Source organism: Elephantulus edwardii, unplaced genomic scaffold, assembly GCF_000299155.1.
Source record: "Elephantulus edwardii isolate Elephantulus edwardi_28Jun2011 unplaced genomic scaffold, EleEdw1.0 scaffold00305, whole genome shotgun sequence".
In the NCBI taxonomy this organism is placed as follows: Eukaryota; Metazoa; Chordata; class Mammalia; order Macroscelidea; family Macroscelididae; genus Elephantulus; species Elephantulus edwardii.
Window position 1 is genome coordinate 265,338 of NW_006400055.1, and position 18,155 is coordinate 283,492.

The following is an 18,155-nucleotide window of genomic DNA, read 5'->3' on the forward strand; positions in this document are numbered from 1 at the left end:
AGAGAAAACAGTGCAACAATGAATGAATGAGAACCCAAAATCTCTGTAAATGTTCATTAAAACTAATAAATTTTTTTTTAAAAAAAAAAGCTAAGTCCCATTATTGAAGATAGTCAAGAAGTCACACACTCTTCTGGGTTCTCTGCATCTTCTGCCTCAGTTACTTCTACCTCATCCATCAAATCTCTGCAAATTCCTGAGAAACTAGAGCTTACTCATACTGCAGAAAGTCCTACTCGGTCCCCTTGGTGTTTAGAGCATCGCAAGCAACTGCTGAAATCTCTACCAGAGTTAAGTACTTCTGCAGATTTTTTCGTGGAAGATAGACCATTGCCTTCATTGGAAATAGAAAAGGAGATTGAGTTAGGTAATGAGGACTATTACATTAAACAGGAATATCTAGTATGTGAAGATTACAAATTATTCTGGGTGGCACCAAGAAACTCTGCAGAATGGACCGTAATAAAGGTATCCTCTCAACCTATCCCATGGGACTTTTATATCAACCTCAAGTTAAAGAAACGTTTAAATGAGGAGTATGATCATTTGTGCAGCTGTTACCAGTATCATGATGGTTGTATTATTTGGCACCAATATATAAACTGCTTCACCCTTCAGGATCTTCTCCAACACAGTGAATTTATTACTCCTGAGATAACAGTGTTGATTATTTATTACCTTTTGGCAGTAGTGGAGAAGCTACACAAAGCAGAAATAGTCCACGGTGACTTGAGTCCAAGGAGTCTGATTCTTAGAAAAAGAATCCACGATCCCTATGATTCTAATAAGAAGAATCAAGCTTTGAAGATAGTGGACTTTTCCTACAGTGCTGACCTTAGGCTACAGCTAGATGATTTCCCCCTCAGCGGCTTTCGGACTGTGCAGATCCTGGAAGGACAAAAGATCCTGGCTAGTGTTCTTCTCCCTACCACGTAGACCTGTTGGGTATAGCAGATTTAGCACATTTACTGTTGTTCAAGGAACACCTACAGGTCTTCTGGGATGGGTCCCACTGGAAACTTAGCCAAAATATTTCTGAGCTAAAAGATGATGAATTGTGGAATAAATTCTTTTTGCAGATTCTGAATGCCAGTGATGTGGCCACAGTAGCTGTTCTGAGAGAACTTGCAACAGAAATGAATGGGGTGTTTGACTCCACGTTTCAAAGTCAACTGAATAAAGCCTTGTGGAAGGTTGGGAAGTTAATCAGTCCTGGGACTTTGCTCTTAACGAGATAGGCAGTCAAGGCATTCCAAGATCCCTGCCTAAAACAAATGGTTGTGTTGTGGAACGCCAGGTCTGCGTGTGCTATAATTTAATTTAGGACATCTTAATACATTTCCAATACTTTTGTATGTTTTTGGTGGAGGTGTGTTTCTAAGTCACTGTCAGTTTTCACCCAGCCATGTACCTGCCCTGGTATCTTTAACATAGAGAATTGTTTTATTTTAAACTGACTCCAGATGAATGAGCACCTTTCATTTAACACGTTTGTCTTCAATATTCCCTCTTGTAATTCGTGATCTGTACTCATGCAATCACCATGTATTTTGTAAGGAATAAAAGATTTTGTTACATTTGTGCTTCTAACATTTAATCTACTTTGTAGAAACTGAGATAATAAATGGCTTGATTGTAAAAAAAACAAGTTGTAAAAACGGATATGTAAAAAGAAATATTGACTAAATATCAGTGATACAAGATGGACTGGCCTTGGTCTGTCAATCAGACAATCACATCATCTATCATACTATGAATGAAAAACTGAGGAAGAATGGTGTTGCATTCATAATTAAAAAGATAATTTCAAGTTCTGTCTTGAAGCACAATGTTGTGTGTGATAGGATATTAGACATACACACGCCAGGAAGATCTGTTAATATGACTATCATTAAAATATACAGACCAACAGCAAAAGCCAAAGAGGAGGATCTACAGCAAATTTTTTCAATCCAAAATTTACTAAATGTGCAATCCACATGTGTCAATAACTATTGATGATTGGAGTGCAAAAATTGGAAAAAATTAAATAAAGTCAGAAAAACAGAGTTGGTACAGAAATGAAGCCAGAAATAGAATCAGTGATTTATCAATCACAAATATCTTTTTTAAAAAGAAAAACACAAGCAGCAACATTACCTGATAGATTGCATCAAGACTGTGCAGAAATGTGTAGTTAGCAAGAGGAATTGTTGGGGAAACTCACTTGTTGTTGTTGTTAGGTGTCATCAAGTTGAGTACAACTCATAGTGACCATATGAATAAAAGATCTGAATCCTATTCTTTCCTGTGCCATCCTCACACTTCCTGACACACAAGAGCCCATTGTAGTAGTCACCATGTAAATCTACCAAGTTGAGGGTCTTTCCCTCCGACAAAGCATCTCCAAGGAATAGCCCCTCCGAGCAACATGCTCAAAGTATGTGAGGTAAAAGTTCATTGTTCTTGCCTCCAAAAAGCACTCTGGCCACACTCTTTCCAATACATACCCATTTGTTCTCCTGGCCATCCATGGGATGCTCAGTGCTCTTCTCCAACACCACAGATCAAAAAGCATCAATTCTTCTTCTGTCATCCTTGTTAATTCATTGTCCAGCTCTCAGATGCACAGCAAGTCACTAGGGAAATGCATATAAAAACCATAATGAAAATATCACTTCAAACCCACTAATGACTTTAAAAATGGAAAACAAAAGAAATTAGATCCTTCATTCATCACTGATGGAAATGAAAAATAGTCTAGCCTCTGTTGAAAGAAGTCTGAAAGTTCTCAGAAAAGTTAAGCATACAATTACCATATGATTTTGCAATTCCAAGTACACCAATTCCCTCTGCATCATTCCGGTAATGTTTGGATAAACACCATGTGGCACATACATGCAATGGAATCTTACTCAGCTATAAAGAGAAACGAAGCCCTGATACATGCCACAACATGGATGAACCTTGAAAATATGACATTGAGTGGGATAAGTCAGTCACAGAGAGCAACACAGAGAACCACACTTAAATAAAATATCAAGAATAAGGATATATTTAGAAACCAAAGTTTATTAGCCATTAACAGAAATGGGTGAGAGGGGAGAAGAATTCATTGCTTAAGGGACACTAAGCTTCTATTATGGGTGATGGAAAAACTGGAAACAGCGCAGATTATGGAAAGCATATTCTTATTGTTTTTATGTGCCATCAAGTCCCCTGCAACTCATAGTGACCCCATGTACAACAGCCCCAAACCCTGCTCTATCACGTGCCAATCTCACTGTCTCTGACATACCTATCTCCATCTCAACGAGGGTCTTTCTCTCCTGTGCTGTCCCTCCACTCTCCCAAGAATGACATCGCTTTCCAAGGGCTGATCCTGCCTTGCAATGTCCAAATTATGTCAGACAGAGCTTCAAAATTCTTGCTTCCAAGGAGCAATCTGGTTTTATCCTCTCCAGGACAAACTTGTTTGTTCTCCTATCAGTCCATGATATAGTCAATACTCTTCACCAGCACCACAGCTCAAAGTCATCAACTCTCCTATCATCCCTAGTCATTGTTTATCTCTCTGATGCATAGCAAGTAACTGCAGAGACCATGGCCTGTATCAGGCCCACCTTAGTTCTCCAGACTGACATCGTTGCTACTCAGTACCTTGGAGAGATCTCTAACATCAGACTTTCCCAATGCAAATGTCTTTTCATTTCCTGGCTTCTGGTATTAAGAGTGTTGATTGTAGAGCCAAGTAAACGGAAACTGTCAACAATCTCAATCTCTTCTTCATCCGTCATGATGCTGCCAATTGCCCCAGTGGTAAGAATCTTTGTTTTCTTGATGTTGCTCTTCAATCCATATTGAAGGCTTCAGTCTTTGACCCTCCATAGCAAGCACTTCTAGACAGCATAATAAATTACAGAGAATTGTGCATGTAAAAAATGTTGAAATGGAAAATGTTTTGCTAAATATATATTGTTACTGTTGTGTGCTGTCAAGTCAGAACCAATCTACAGTTGGCCCTCTGGCAGGTTTTCAGAAGTAATTAATCCCATGGGGGAAGATTGCTCATCCTTCTACCAAGGAGCAACTGTTGACTAGAATCATGTGCCTTCAGGATTGCAGAACAGCTTCTTGCCACTACACCACCAGTGCTCCTAAAATACATATGAATTACAATTGTTAAAAACTCATCTCTTTTTCAAACAAGACATTAAGTCAAATCTCATTGTTTAAAACAGGTGATAATGAGCAAACAAGAGCCCTACTGATTGCATCACACCATACCCTGAAAGACCCAAGGACATTTCTGTGAATATCAGGGTTGTCTGCAACCAAATTTTATATAATTCTAAGTCATTTCATTTTTAAAATGTCACCATCCTAAGACTCATTAATTTCAGAATTTATTCAAGATCTTGAGCAAGAAGATATAGGTAAAATAGAATTATATACTTCACCTCATTCTGGTTTTTTTCCTGCCAGAAATTTCAGAGGACTTCTGCCCTCTTCTTTGCTCTACATCTGCTGTCCTTTGTATATTCCTTTCCTCAGTAAACATCATTATCATTATTCCTCCGTCATCTAAAAAGGGACAAAGAGCCTCTACAATGCTCAGCTTCTAGCACAAGATGGCAGTGTAGCTTCAAAGATACACTCATTTGACTCAGCGTTGGACTCTCTTCTGAAGGACCTGTAAAGTTTCTGGCAATTGCAAGATGGGCAAAAGACATTGAAAGACTTTTCTCAGAGAAAGACATTCAGATGGCCAACAGACACATGAAGAAATGCTCAAAGTCCCTGGCAATAATAGAGATGCAAAGTAAAACCACAATGAGAGGTGAGGCTCTTCACAGACAATGACAATGTCTGTGAGTGCTGCGGAGGCAGTGGAGGGGCCAGGTGTGCTGCAGTGGGGCCTGAGCTGTGGCCTCCCTCCAGTTCCCTGGAAGCAGGCTGGAGGCAAGTGCAGGAGCGGCAGCAGCAGAGGCGGAGGCTCTGGCATGTCTCTCTCCTCTGCCTCAGCCTGAGCCTGGAGCTACCAGGAAGCCCTGGTGACTGGAAGAGGGTCCGCTGCCAGAGAATAGAACAAAGTTATCATTGTTGGACTGGATAATGTAGGGGAAATGACTATCCCTTACTAATTTTCTATGAATGAAGTTATACATACATCCCTTACAATTGGAAGTAATGTAGAGGAGATAATGGCTCCGTGAGGATTAGGGTGGAATATTGACTCACTGTTGGTTGTGAGTTGATTGTATTTGGCCTATTTAAAAACTCATTTGGCCAGTAGGATAGAGCTGGAATCCAATTTGTAAGTCTCATCTGGAGCTGCCAGATTCTACAGAAGTTTGTTTTCTGGTTTTGGTGAGGGTGGAATGTTCACTGATGTTGGGTGTGAGTTGATTATATTAAGCCCCCTATTTAAAAACTGATTTGGGGCCTTGAGCCTGCAGTCCTTGGGCCTGATTTTAACTGGTTTTGTTCAAACATTCTTCTAAGTGGTATAGCACTGGTCTGTCCATTTACTGTACCAAGATAGCTTGAGGTTGCTATGATGGAAATACTATGACACTGATGTGTCAAATGCAATAATGGTTACACATGGTGGACAGTGTTTTAAAACAAGCTTGGATGCAGGAGTGGCATCCACTTCTGAAATAGCTTTCCTCCAGAAACTCTCATGAAAGTGGAGAAACGGTGAAAGTTACATCAGTGTTCAGGTCTTTTGTTCATAGGTTTTCTATGAGTTAGCTATGATTCCACAGCACCTAACAACAACAATACACCTTTCCTAATGTGGAATATTGGTGGCTGGGAATCTCTTCATTCTTTCTGGACCACTTACTATACTAACACCGAGCTTGTAATAGTTATTGTGGACAGTACAGAGAAAGAATATCTGTAACTAGAGAAGAACTCTATAAAATGTTAGCACATCAATGAATGAATGGAAACCCAAAATCTCTGTAAATGTTTATGAAAATTAATAAAATATAATTATAGAAAAAAAAATGTTAGCACATGAAGACCTAAGGAAAGCTAGATTGCTGATTCTTGCTAATAAACAAAGAGTACATGACTAAAGCAGAAATCTCCCAGTTTTTTAAATTCATGTCTTTAAAAAGATCATCAGTGGCATATTGAGGCCTACTGTGCTCTTACTAGTGAAGGATTGTGTCAAGGATTTGAGGGGATGATGTCGCAATTTAAGATTAGATGATCTCTACTCACCACTTCTCATAGTGTATAAATCGAGTGCTGGACTTTACCTGAAAGCTGCAAAAATTAATGGTTTAGATATATTTATAATCAATTGATTTAAATGTTTTCTATAAGAAGAAAAATTAAGACCACTTATTTGAAAACAAAGATGAGGTCTCAGCTTCCAGTGTGCTTTCTCTTTAAGTTCCTTTCAAAGTGTGGTCTTAAAGTGATGATTGACTGTTTTCTCATAATGAATGCTGTTAGGACCTTGTGTAGCCTGTAGTAAGTACAAAGGGAGAGGAAGACATTTTTAACTTTGAGAACTTTATTATCAGTATAACCCTCCCTTGTTGATTGTTCTTCTCTTGTTCCGCTAAGTCAAAGTACAAATCAGCACAGATACTTGGTTTCCTATGTTTTAAAATGTAATGTTACTATTGAAAAGTATTTTATGTAAGATTGTGTATGTATTGTGTACATATAAAAAGTATTTTATGTAAGATTGTGTATGTATTGTGTACATATACCTCAAGTTCAAGTGAATGGCTTTGATTTATCTTCTAAAGAAAAGTGAATAAAATAAAAATTAATAATGTAACAATAATCATAATGACATTCATACTGACATTGGTGTTAAGTGTCATTTTGTACTTTTCCCCTGGTGTTTTCTGTGTTGTACTAACCAATGTCTAAAATTATTGAACTGCTTTAAAAGAAACAGAAAAAGAGAAGGATAGAAAACATGACATTTTATACATGTTTTCTTGTTGATGAAATGACTTATGGAAACATGTAATGCAACTGAGTGAAGTAAATGTCAAATACTTGGACTACTAGGATTATTAATGTGCATAATTGCAGTGAGCAATTTTCAAAATGATGGCATTTATTGGTCCAATGTCACCAATGTTTCTGAATAAAAGTAATCAGTCAGTTGTGATTTTCAAAAAACCAAACCACACACACCAAAAAACAAAAACAAAACCACAATGAAATAGCATCTTACCCCCATATCAGTGGTAAAGTTAAGTAGGGCAACAAGTAATAAATGTTAGAGAGGATGTGGAGAGGTGAGAAATCTCATACGCTGTTGGTGGATTGTAGTATGTACAACCACATTGGGAGACAGTTTGGCATTTCCTCAAAAAGTAGAACACAGAAACTCCATATGACCCAGCTATTCCACTACCAGGAATATACGGCAAGGAAATTAGAACTGAGACACAGAGATCTGTACACGAATGTTGATTGCAGCATTATTCACCACTGCAAGAACATGGAAACAGATCACAACTAGATGGGTTGAGACATTATGGTACATAATGGAATACTATGCAGCACCCAGGAGCAACGATTTTGAAGAATATTGCATAACTTAGGAAAGACTGGAGAGCATTATGCTAAGTGACTAACTCAGTCTCATAAAGACAAAAGATGCATAAGACCATTATTTTAAAAATATAAGGATAACTAGTAAAATATTTATGAACACCCAAGGGGAGAAGGAGTGGGAGCAGAGGGGTGAGGATAGGTGGGGGTGAAACCACAGGGTTTCACAGTTTGGTGAGTGGAAGAAGGGAGTGAAGAAAATGGGAATGACCTGGTGGGCATATGAAAAGTTGGAGTTATGACAGGTAAGGTCCAATGATGATTGATTTTGTAAAACATAATGCATGGGAATGATTGTATAAAACACAATAGGAATGGAGAATAGTGTGAAATAATGTTTAAGAACTTTATGAGAAAAAAAGAGTATATACAGACCTGAAAAAAATTATCTCAAGGCAATGTCAGGGGTTCATAATCAATCCTCTATGACTCAAAAGTCTAAAGTCTGAGAGGATTTGAAATTCTTTTCTACATCCCTATGTCTTCTGATCAGAATTCTGCTATGGGATCTATCAGCAAAAGGTTCACTAATGGCAGTCAGGTACCATGCAGCCTGATCTCATGTCCAAAGAGGCAGCTCTTTATGGAGGCAATTAGCCACACATTCCATCTTGTTGTTGGTGTTATGTGCTATTGAGTTGACCACCACTCATAGCGACTCTGTGAAGATCTGATCTGAATCCTGTAAAATCTTGTGCCATCCTCATAATTTCTGACACAATTTAGCCCATTGTTACAGTCACTGTATCTGTCCTTCTCTTTGAGAGTCTACCTCTCTTTCTCTAACTCTCCACTTTTCCTAGCAACTATGTCTTTCCTAACAAAATGCCCAAAATATATGAGACAAAGCTTGGTCATAATCAACTCCAAGGAGCATCCTGATTACACGTTCCCCGAGATATATTTCTTTATCCTTTTGCAATTACATGGGCTATTCAAACATCACAACTCAAAGGCATTGGTCAATTCTTTTGTCATTCTTAGTCATTGTCCAACTTTCAGATGCGTAAGTAATTGAAAAGTTATTCCATGGCTTCTTCCTAGTCCTAACTCTCCTCTGTTGCTCCAAGTGAGTAGAAAATAATTATTATAACTGGAATGTCTGTTTACAAGCTTTTAAGACCTCAGACACTACACAACAAAGTAACAGATAAAATAGAAGCACCGAGTACATTATTAGACCAATTGAAACCATGATCCTAAATCTCTAAAGCCAGGAACTATGATATATTCTTCCATTTCTTCAGGTCTCCTTTTGTTTCTTGCAATAAAAACATTACAGAATATTACCCTGCAGGACATTATACTTCAGTCACAAAAGAACAAATACTGTATAACACTACTGTAGTAAAGCAGGTCTGACATATGGGTTTGAGAAGAGAATAGAATAAGAGTGGATAGATAAAGAACACTGCACTAGAATAGATGAAGGAAAGAACTGTTTAAAAGGAATATATGATTAGGAATTATATGTGCAACAATAGCCCGGAATAAGAGTTGCATTGCAAAGAGGACTGAGGAGGGAGTAATTGTGCAACAGTGAATGAATATTTGAAAAAAAAAGAAAAGAAATTAACTGGGGGAGGTGGGAGGAAGTGAGAGGGGGTAAAATTGTACAACAATGAATGAATATAAATCTAACTTTTCTATAAATTTTTATTAAAATTATAATTAAAACAAAAATTATCTAAAAAAAGAAAAGAAAGCAAGGAACCAAATCCAATGAGGCTTTTGGTTTTACATAAACAGCGTCGACAGCTACTCCTTTTTGTCTTTTTTGTAAATATATATATCATGTAACTTCAAAAAACAATTACAATAATCAAAAGTACAACTCTACTTTCAATCAATATATTTTTTCCATCATCATTAATGCCCCATTTTCCTTTCCCTCTTATTCTCCAGCACCTGCATACACCTCTTAATGCCAGTGTTGTTGTTGTATTTATGTGCTTTTGAATTGCCTGTGACTCATAGCGACCCTATGTACTATAGCTCTGAAGACAACCCTATCCTGAGCCAGTCTCTCTGACTCTGATACACCTACCCCCATTGCCCTAATATCAATCAATCTATATCAATCCATCTTATCTGGGGTCTTCCTCTCCTGCTCTGTCCCTCCACCCTTCCGAGTATGATGTCCTTCCCCAAAGATTGGTCCCACCTGGTCATATGCCCAAAGTATGAGAAACAGACCTTCAAAATCCTACCTTCCAAAGAGAAACTTGGTTTCACCCTCTCCAAGACAGATATATTTGTTTTTTTGTTTGTCAATGGTATGTTCAAGACCCTTCTCCAGAACCACCACTCAAAGGCATCAATTATTTTTCTATCCTCCTTAGTCATTATCCAGCTCTCTGATGAATAGCAAATAATTGTGAAGAGGATGGACTAGATCAGGTGCACTGTAGTCTCTAGACTGACATTGTTGCTTCTCAGTACTCTGTAAAGGTCCCTGACAGCAGACTTACCTAATGTAATTAGCCTTTTAACTTACTGACTGCTGGTGCCAAAAGTGTTGATTGTGGAGTTGAGCAAGCTGTAACTTCTCCATCTATCATGGTGTTGTCAATTGACCCAGTGGTGAAAACCTTTGTTTTCTTGATGTTGAGCTTCAATCCATATTGAACAGTATAGTTCATGACCTTCTGCAGCAAGCACTTCAAGTCCTCCACAGTTTCAGCAAGCAAGGTTTGTGTCATCTGTGTAGTGTGGATTGTTGATGAGTCTTCCTCCAATCCTGCTGCCACATTCCTCCTCATAAAGCCCAACCTCCCAAACGATCTGTTCTGTTTATAGATTGAAAAGGAATGGAGACATGATGCATCCCTGGCACACTCCCTTCCTGATATTGAACCATGTAGTGTATCCCTGCTCTGTTCTGAAGACTGCTTTCTGGTTCAAGTATAGGTTTCGCATAAACATAGTCTAGTGTTCTGGGATTCCCATCCTCCTCAAGGTTAACCACAATTTGTTGTGATCTACACAGTCAAATCCCTTTGCAGTCAATGAAACACAAATAGATATCCTTCTGGTACCCTGCTTTCTGCCAAGATCCATCTGACTTTGGCAGTAATGTCTCTGGTGCCACAGTCTCTTCTAAACCCAGCTTGTATTTCTGGTAGTTCCCTGTCAATGTACTGTTTCAGTTGTTTCTTAGTAATCTTTAGCAAGATTTTGCTTGTGTGTGATATGAGTGGTATTGTGCTATAATTTCCACACTGTCAGGTCACCTTTTTTTTGGAATGGAAATAAGAATGGCTCTCTTCCAATCAATTAGCCAGGCAGTTGTCCTCTAGATTTCTTGGTACAACCTGATGAGCACATCCAGGGCAGCCTCTGTTTGTTGAAATATGTCAATTAGTTCCTGAGGCTTTATTTTTTGCCACGTCTTTCAGAGCAGCCTGAACTTCCTCCTTCATCATCATTGCCTCTGGATCATATGTTGTTTCTCGAAATTCTTCTGTGTCAGCCAATTCTTTTTGGTACAGTGATTCTGTATACTCATTCCATTTTCTTTTAATACTTCCTGAATCAACTCATCAGAGTTTTGAGGAAAAAAACTTATATATCATTACTTAAATTATTTATGGGTGTAAACTACTGATATAGTTTCTTGAACATAGTACGGGCTCAATAAATATCCATTAATGTTATTATACAATTCTGATAGTGTAGGCCAAAGGAAGTTTCTCTTTTAACTCAAAGGCCTCTCATACCTCCCAATTTTAATCCATCAGCCACTCTTTGGGAGAAAGGTGAGCAGCCTTCTCCTTTTACTGTTTACAATTTGCAGCCTCAGAAAACTGGTGGTGGGTCATTATGAGTTGAAAATTGTCAGACCAAAACCGAGGCTGGGGACAGGGGAGTGATGAATTTGTCTCATCTTTTGGTGATGTGTTGCATTCTTCAGTCCAGTGAACATGGTCCATCAGCATAGAAAACTGGAAATTGCCCTTTGTTACCAAGAAGAAGAAACAGACTCACCCACCTGGTATGACCAACAACTAACTACAGTAGAATGTCTTTACCCTTCCCCCTTCCCTAAGACCCTATTATAAAAACCCTGTTGCAGGCCACCTGCAGGTTCCCTGTTCTCTCTCTCCAGACCAAGGAACCTCGCCTGATAGCTCCCATAATAAAGCTGCCTTTAAGCTTGCTTTCTTTCTCTCTAGCTCCTCTCTCTCAAGTCCGAGACCTGGCATCTAGTACCAAAACATGGGAAACAAGTGTGTCGTGCACCGGTCCTCTTTCAGGGTGAGTGCAGTGCCCCCTTATTCTCTCTTAAACCTACCAGCCCCTGCGGTGTCAAGATACTAGAACAGTGGTTGCAACACCCCCATGATACATCTTCAAGGATATGAACATGTACGGCCAAGCACAATCAATAAGAGTGCATCTAAATTCCAAAATCAATCTCCATAATAGTCTATGTGTTTCCTACTGCCAAAGGGGCCCTTTAGAGTAGTGAGAGAAGATCTTCACCCTGAAACCCACAGCGTCCCTTTTCAGCAGGAAGTAGCTAAGAGAATACGCCATCCCCTTTTCCTTATGACTCAGGGTGAAGTCTCTCTCAGGGAGGAGTGATAGGGAATGGCAAAGGACACACCGACAAAGGAGATTAATCAGAACTGACTTTGACAAGCACTGTGGCAATTGGACAATTAAAACAGACATTCGGATCGCAGGGAAGAAGAACAAACTGGGGAGGAGGGTGGAGAGAATGGTGCGACAATGAAGGAGTGAAAGCCCAGAATCCCTGTGAATGTTCATTGAAACTAATAAAGTTAATAATAATAAAAAAATTTTATCAACCGGGAGGGGGAGGGGTTTGTGCGGGGAGAAGGGTGCAACAATGAATGGAATTCCAAAATCTCTGTAGATGTTCATTGAAATGAAAAATAAACAAACTAAATTTTTTTTAAAAAAGTAAACAAAAAAGATACTAGAACAGTAATGTATTGCCCCTTTCCTTCCTATTTTGTGTGTATGTCTGCTGGCTGAATTTTTGAGTGCTTGTGAAGAAGCTCATGGCTAATGCTACTCTGAAGTCATGAAGTTTGATTGCATCACCATCCACAGTTTTGTGGTGTTGTCATATGGCTTAGTGGTGATTTGTGAGATCCTACGGGGATGTTAAGCAGGCCTGGGCTTGATACACACATGCCTATTGCTAAGGCACACTTTTACCCCATGAGGGGAATGGCCGGAGGGATTCCTGCATGGACTGAGGGGATAGACCCTCTATTGTCTATTTCCACCAAGTTTGTGTTTATGTCCAGTTGTCAGTAGTGTCCACTTTCCATGAACTCCTCATTCTTCCTGTCCACTGCTACCTCTATTCTGGAAGAGTCCTTGCTGGGAGTTATCTAGTGCCTCCTCCCATTGAGTAGTCTTTGCCCCTGTTATTCTTCTGACTTTGCCTTCTTCTCTCTCTCTTCCTCTCCACTTTCAGAATCATTTTCTGACTTCTCTTTTTCCCTCAGAAAGGCCCATTTGCTCAAAATTTCCCAGGCACTGTTCAGAAGAGTCCCCTGGCATTTTGTCTCCTGAAATTTTTAAGCTCCCTTGGGATTCACTTCTGTTACTGGACTCCTATACACACATACACAGAAAATCACAGATCTGCATCAGGAGGTCCACCTTACCAAGTAGCACCAGTCGTTTTCCCCAGGCTATTGATTGTTCTAGGGGATGCCCAGGCTGTCTTTAGCATCTTTCCATATCTGAGGCTTCTGGTTTCCAGGGGATGCCCTGAAATCTCGGTTGCCTCTCCCATAGACCTGAACACCATGGGTAGCCAAATGTCTAAGACCCAAGGGACCATCCCTTGGGCTACTTCCTCTTGGATCTTTCAAACCTGGGCCTGGCCAAAGACCTCTGCCCAAGAGAATAATCTTTTACTATAACTCAGCATGGAAACAATACCAGCCAAATAATGACTCTTGATGGTCTAAGAATAGAGCCTTTGATTTCAATACCCTTCAAGGTCTTGACAATTTCTGCCATCAAACTCAGAGATGGTCAGAGATCCCATATGTCTAAGCTTTCTTTTACTTTTGCCCCCATCCCTCTCTCTCTGTAAAGCCTGCAAACCTGTGCACGTTCTCTTAGCCCAAACTCCTTCACTGGTTAACAAATCTTCTGAAACTAAAACATCACCTTTCTTTTCCAACCCTAACTCCAAGATAAAACATTATCTCTTTCCTTTATCTGACCCCATCTACTAAATAATCCCACAAATCATCCTTCCCTAGCCTCCAGACCAAACATCACAGATAAAAGGATCAAATTCCTCTGCCCCCCTTATCTCCTCCCAACCTACCTCCTACACCATTCCAGCACATTACCCTTTATCAAAACTCAGCCAACCAATTCCTATAAAATATAAAATCTATCTAGCAACACCCTTCTTTCTCTTTCTTGCCAAAATTTATTTTTCCTCTTTTCAGTGTAAATTCTAAAACACAGTAAAGTAAAAAGTTTTACTGTACTGATAAGCTAATGTTTTCTCTTGCACACTTAACAACCTTCCCAGCAGGGGTCACCTGTATAATTACCTACCTTCCCAGCAGAGGCCACCATCCTAGCTATTCAATCAACCCCTAATACAAAAAAGAAATTTAAAAAGGCTGAAGATGGCCCCCAAACATTATTCAAGACTTAGTAAACATGGCCTTTAAAGTCTTCAATGTCCAAAAGAACAGGCAGAGACTGATAAGGAGACTGCACTCAACAGAAAGCGAATCTGCAGGCCCAAGCCCTGATAGCTATCCTATGGCTGGCCGCTGGCGGCAGTGGTAAAAGGTCAGAAAACACCTGCTCATTCAAAGATCCAGTTACTTCCTGGTGCATGCTTCAAGTGCAACAAAGGCCAATTAGGCGAACCACTGCCCTAATCCTGGCCCCCCAGCCCCAACATGGCATTGCTGTATCTGTAGGACACTGGGCCATTAGAAAGCTGACTGCCCTTCAGCACCTAGTTGTGGTAGGGCAGCCCCTCCACCAGACCCGGTCCCTATCCTCTGGCCAATCTTCAGGGCCTGGCCACTAAAGATTGAAAATGACCAGTTTCAATGACAGCTGTCACCCTTTCTAGGCCTAAGGTAACCTTTCAGGTAGCGGGTAAGCCAGTTTCCTTTCTCATTGACACAGGGGTTTCTCAGTGCTCCCTTCCTTCTCAGGTTCTGTATTCTCTTCCAGGTCTCAGTAACAGAAATTGATGGCCTCCCTTCCAAGCCTCTTACCTCAACGTCTCCTCACTACCCTCAACAAACAGATACCCATTCCTTTCTAATAATTATCTTTACATGTCCAACTCTGTCACTAGGCAGAGACCTCCTGTCTAAACTTAAAGCTGCATTTCAAGTGAACCTAGTTCAACTGAACAACCTTTAGTTCTATCCCTCTTTGTGCTCCTTCCCTCCGACTCCCCTCCTTCATTACCTGGACCACGAGATGTTGTCAACCCCATTGTATGGAATATTTCCACCCCATACAACCTCTCATTACCAACCTATTCTTGTTACTTTGAAGGACACCTCCTTGATTCCCATTAGACGCAAGTTCCTTATCTCTGCACAACACTGCAAGGTCTTGAAATCTATAATTACTCACTTACTCTCCAATGAGCTCCTTATCCCTACAAACTCTCTCTGTAATATCCAGATTCTTCCAGTTTAAAAAAAAAAGCTGATAAGTCTTATCATCTAGTTGAAGATTTGGGACTAGTTAATGCAGCCATTGTTCCCATCCACCCAGTTGTTCCAAATCCCCATACCTTATTATCAAATATACCCCGCACCTACTACTCATTTCTCTGTTCTGGATCTTAAAAATTCCTTCTTCACTATTCTGGCTGCTATAATCTTTTTACACTTATTTATGAAGACCTGAACACAAATACTGCTTCCCAGCTCAAATGAATCATGATTAATAGAAGAAAATGTCTCTAACTTAACAAGATTAGTTGAAAAATTAAAAACCATGCAAAAACCCCACAAGTCCTCAATTGGCTCAAGAACCCATTTCTAGCCTGGGTTCTTCCTTTTCTAGGACCCATATAATCATAAGCATATTGTTATTAATCTCTTTATTCCTCTTTAAGTTCTTATCTCACAGGATCAAGAACTTAACCATAAACCCGCTATCACTATATCTATATTCTTTCCCGGCCACTGATACCAGATCAACTCACTCTGGCCTCTAAGGCCCCAGATCTCCTCCCCTGCTCAGCAGGAAGTAGCCTGAACAGAAATACATCACCCCTTATCATGAAAGAGGCCGGGATTTAAGACTGAAACTGAGGTGGGGAACAGGGAAGTGATGAATTTGTCTTGTCCTTTGGTGATGTGTTGGATGTGATGGTATCATGAGGATTTCCAGTGCTGGAAATGGTCAACAGAAGAACGTGGTCCATCAGCATAGAAAACTGGGAATTGCACCATGTCAACAAGAAGAATGAATAGACTCACCCACCTCTAACAGAAATGACTCAATGGAAGTAAGTTTGCAAGTTTGCTCTTTAAAATTTGCTTTTTTGGTTCTATCTATATTCCTGAACAAGAAATTGGTCATTAGGATGAATTATAAATAAAAAAATTGTTTAAACTGGTCTGTCTCTCCATTTCCAACCTGACTCAGCCTCTTCTTAAGTTGGACTAATGACTCTATTGAAGATACGCAGAATTTAACTATGGAGACTGACCAAAGTTCAGCTCCAGACTGACCACAAGACCTGTAAGTCATTCCACAAGCCTAAAAAGTGGTCTAGGAAATTTTCCTTTAGAATCTTAGCTATAGACTGTGACTCAGATTTGGAATAGGGGAACCCACAGGCTGTTCCTTAACTCAGTGCTTAGAGACAACAAGATCCCACTTGTTAGGAGCCATGAAATAAGCTCCAGTCAATGGTAATCTTGTATACAACAGAACAAAATACCATATGATTCTGCATCATTCTCACAATCTCTTCAGTGTTTCATTGCTGCAGCCACCATGGCAATCTATCTCACGGAGGGTCTTTGTTTCTTTTGCTGGTACTCTACTTTTTCAAGTATGATGTCCTTCTACAAGGGCTGGCCCCTTCTGATAATGTGCCTGAAAGTGTATGAGATAAAATTTTACCATACTTGCTTCTAAAGAGAACTTTGGTTGCACTTCTTCAGAGACAGGTTTGTTTATTTTTTTGATAGTCCGTGGTATAGCCACAATTCCGTGTCATCAATTATTTTCTCTCTTCTTTATTCATTATCCAACTTTCACATGAATATAAATAGTTCACCTATTACTCTTCAGAGGGCATCTGACTCCAGTAGCAACATATGAACTCAACTCCAGGGAATCATATAGAATGCTATTCAGCAAAGCTGGAACCACTAGGAACTAAAAATGAGAATAAATAAGCAGAATAAAATTAAATGGATCATACAAACTCTTTTGACCCAATGTGAGCTGTCTTTATACTCACATACTTTTTTAATGAAGAAGAAGAAGAAGGGTAAAATGGGCATGATCAGATTCATACTTTACCCTCATGATTGAATTAAGTGTTTGTAAACATTATTTCATTAAGTTTCCACAACTCTATTGCTATGGATTAAGTTGTATTGTCTGCCTAAACATATATTAAAGTTCTGACCTTGTCCGTATAAATATGATCTTGTAGTAAAAAATGTTTTTTCTTTTGTTAATGGTTAATTTAAATAAGGGCATTCTGAAATGAGGTGAGTCCTAACCCCTTGTGAGTAATGTCATATAAAATGGAAGAACAGACATGCATAAAGAACCACACAAAGGAGAAGATGTCATGTGAAGACCTATCTATTAGTTGAGAAACCAAAAAAGGTCTAGACCTGCCAGAAGCTAATGTGGACTGTCCCCTAGAAGGAACAGAATTAAAGCACTGCTTTGCCAGCACCCTGGTTCAGAGTCCCACCTTTCACAACGGAGAGATAATAACTTTCTGTTCTTTAAAGCTGTCTAATCTGGGATATTTTGATATTTCAGAACTAGGAATCCAAGATAACTATGCAATGTTTTTTGGTTTGGGGTTGGTTGGGTTTTTGTTTTTGTTTTGGGGTTTGTCTGTTTTTTGGTTTTGTTTTTTTTTTTTAGTATTTATAACTATTTTATATAACAATAATATATCAATATCTTAGTTGATAGTTCCAGGGTAGGTTGATGACCTCATGATACCATCACATGCATTAGTTATGTCTGTCCTTTTTTCTAGAATTCATTCAATGATTTATTCATGGCAAATACTTTTTATATATTACTCTGATTTATTTACAAAGTTTGAATACATTGTTTTTCACTAAAGATCCTTCCCATTTTCTTCATCTAATTGTTCTGTACAATGTTTTCCAGTCCTACTGATGATGGTCTGAGGCTCAGAGAATTTAAATAATTCATTAGTGGTCATGTAGTAGTGTAGAAAGAATTTCATTCCATACTTTCCTTAACGCAAAGTGTCAGTCTCTTACATAGTGCTGCAGAAAGTGGTGCTGCTATCACAAAAGCAGCACTTCACTGTTGCTTCAGATCCACCAGTGGCTCCACAGGGAAAAAAATGA

General features: G+C 39.3%; 3 pseudogenes; all 3 read left to right on the plus strand.

Annotated features, from left to right (window-relative positions):
- The window catches only part of LOC102867133, a 5,171-nt pseudogene extending 3,902 nt beyond the window's left edge, over nucleotides 1–1,269 (plus strand).
- Nucleotides 1,270–5,066: 3,797 nt separating this feature from the next.
- Nucleotides 5,067–6,205, plus strand: LOC102856976 (annotated as a pseudogene).
- Nucleotides 6,206–14,250: 8,045 nt separating this feature from the next.
- The window catches only part of LOC102867539, an 83,584-nt pseudogene continuing 79,679 nt past the window's right edge, over nucleotides 14,251–18,155 (plus strand).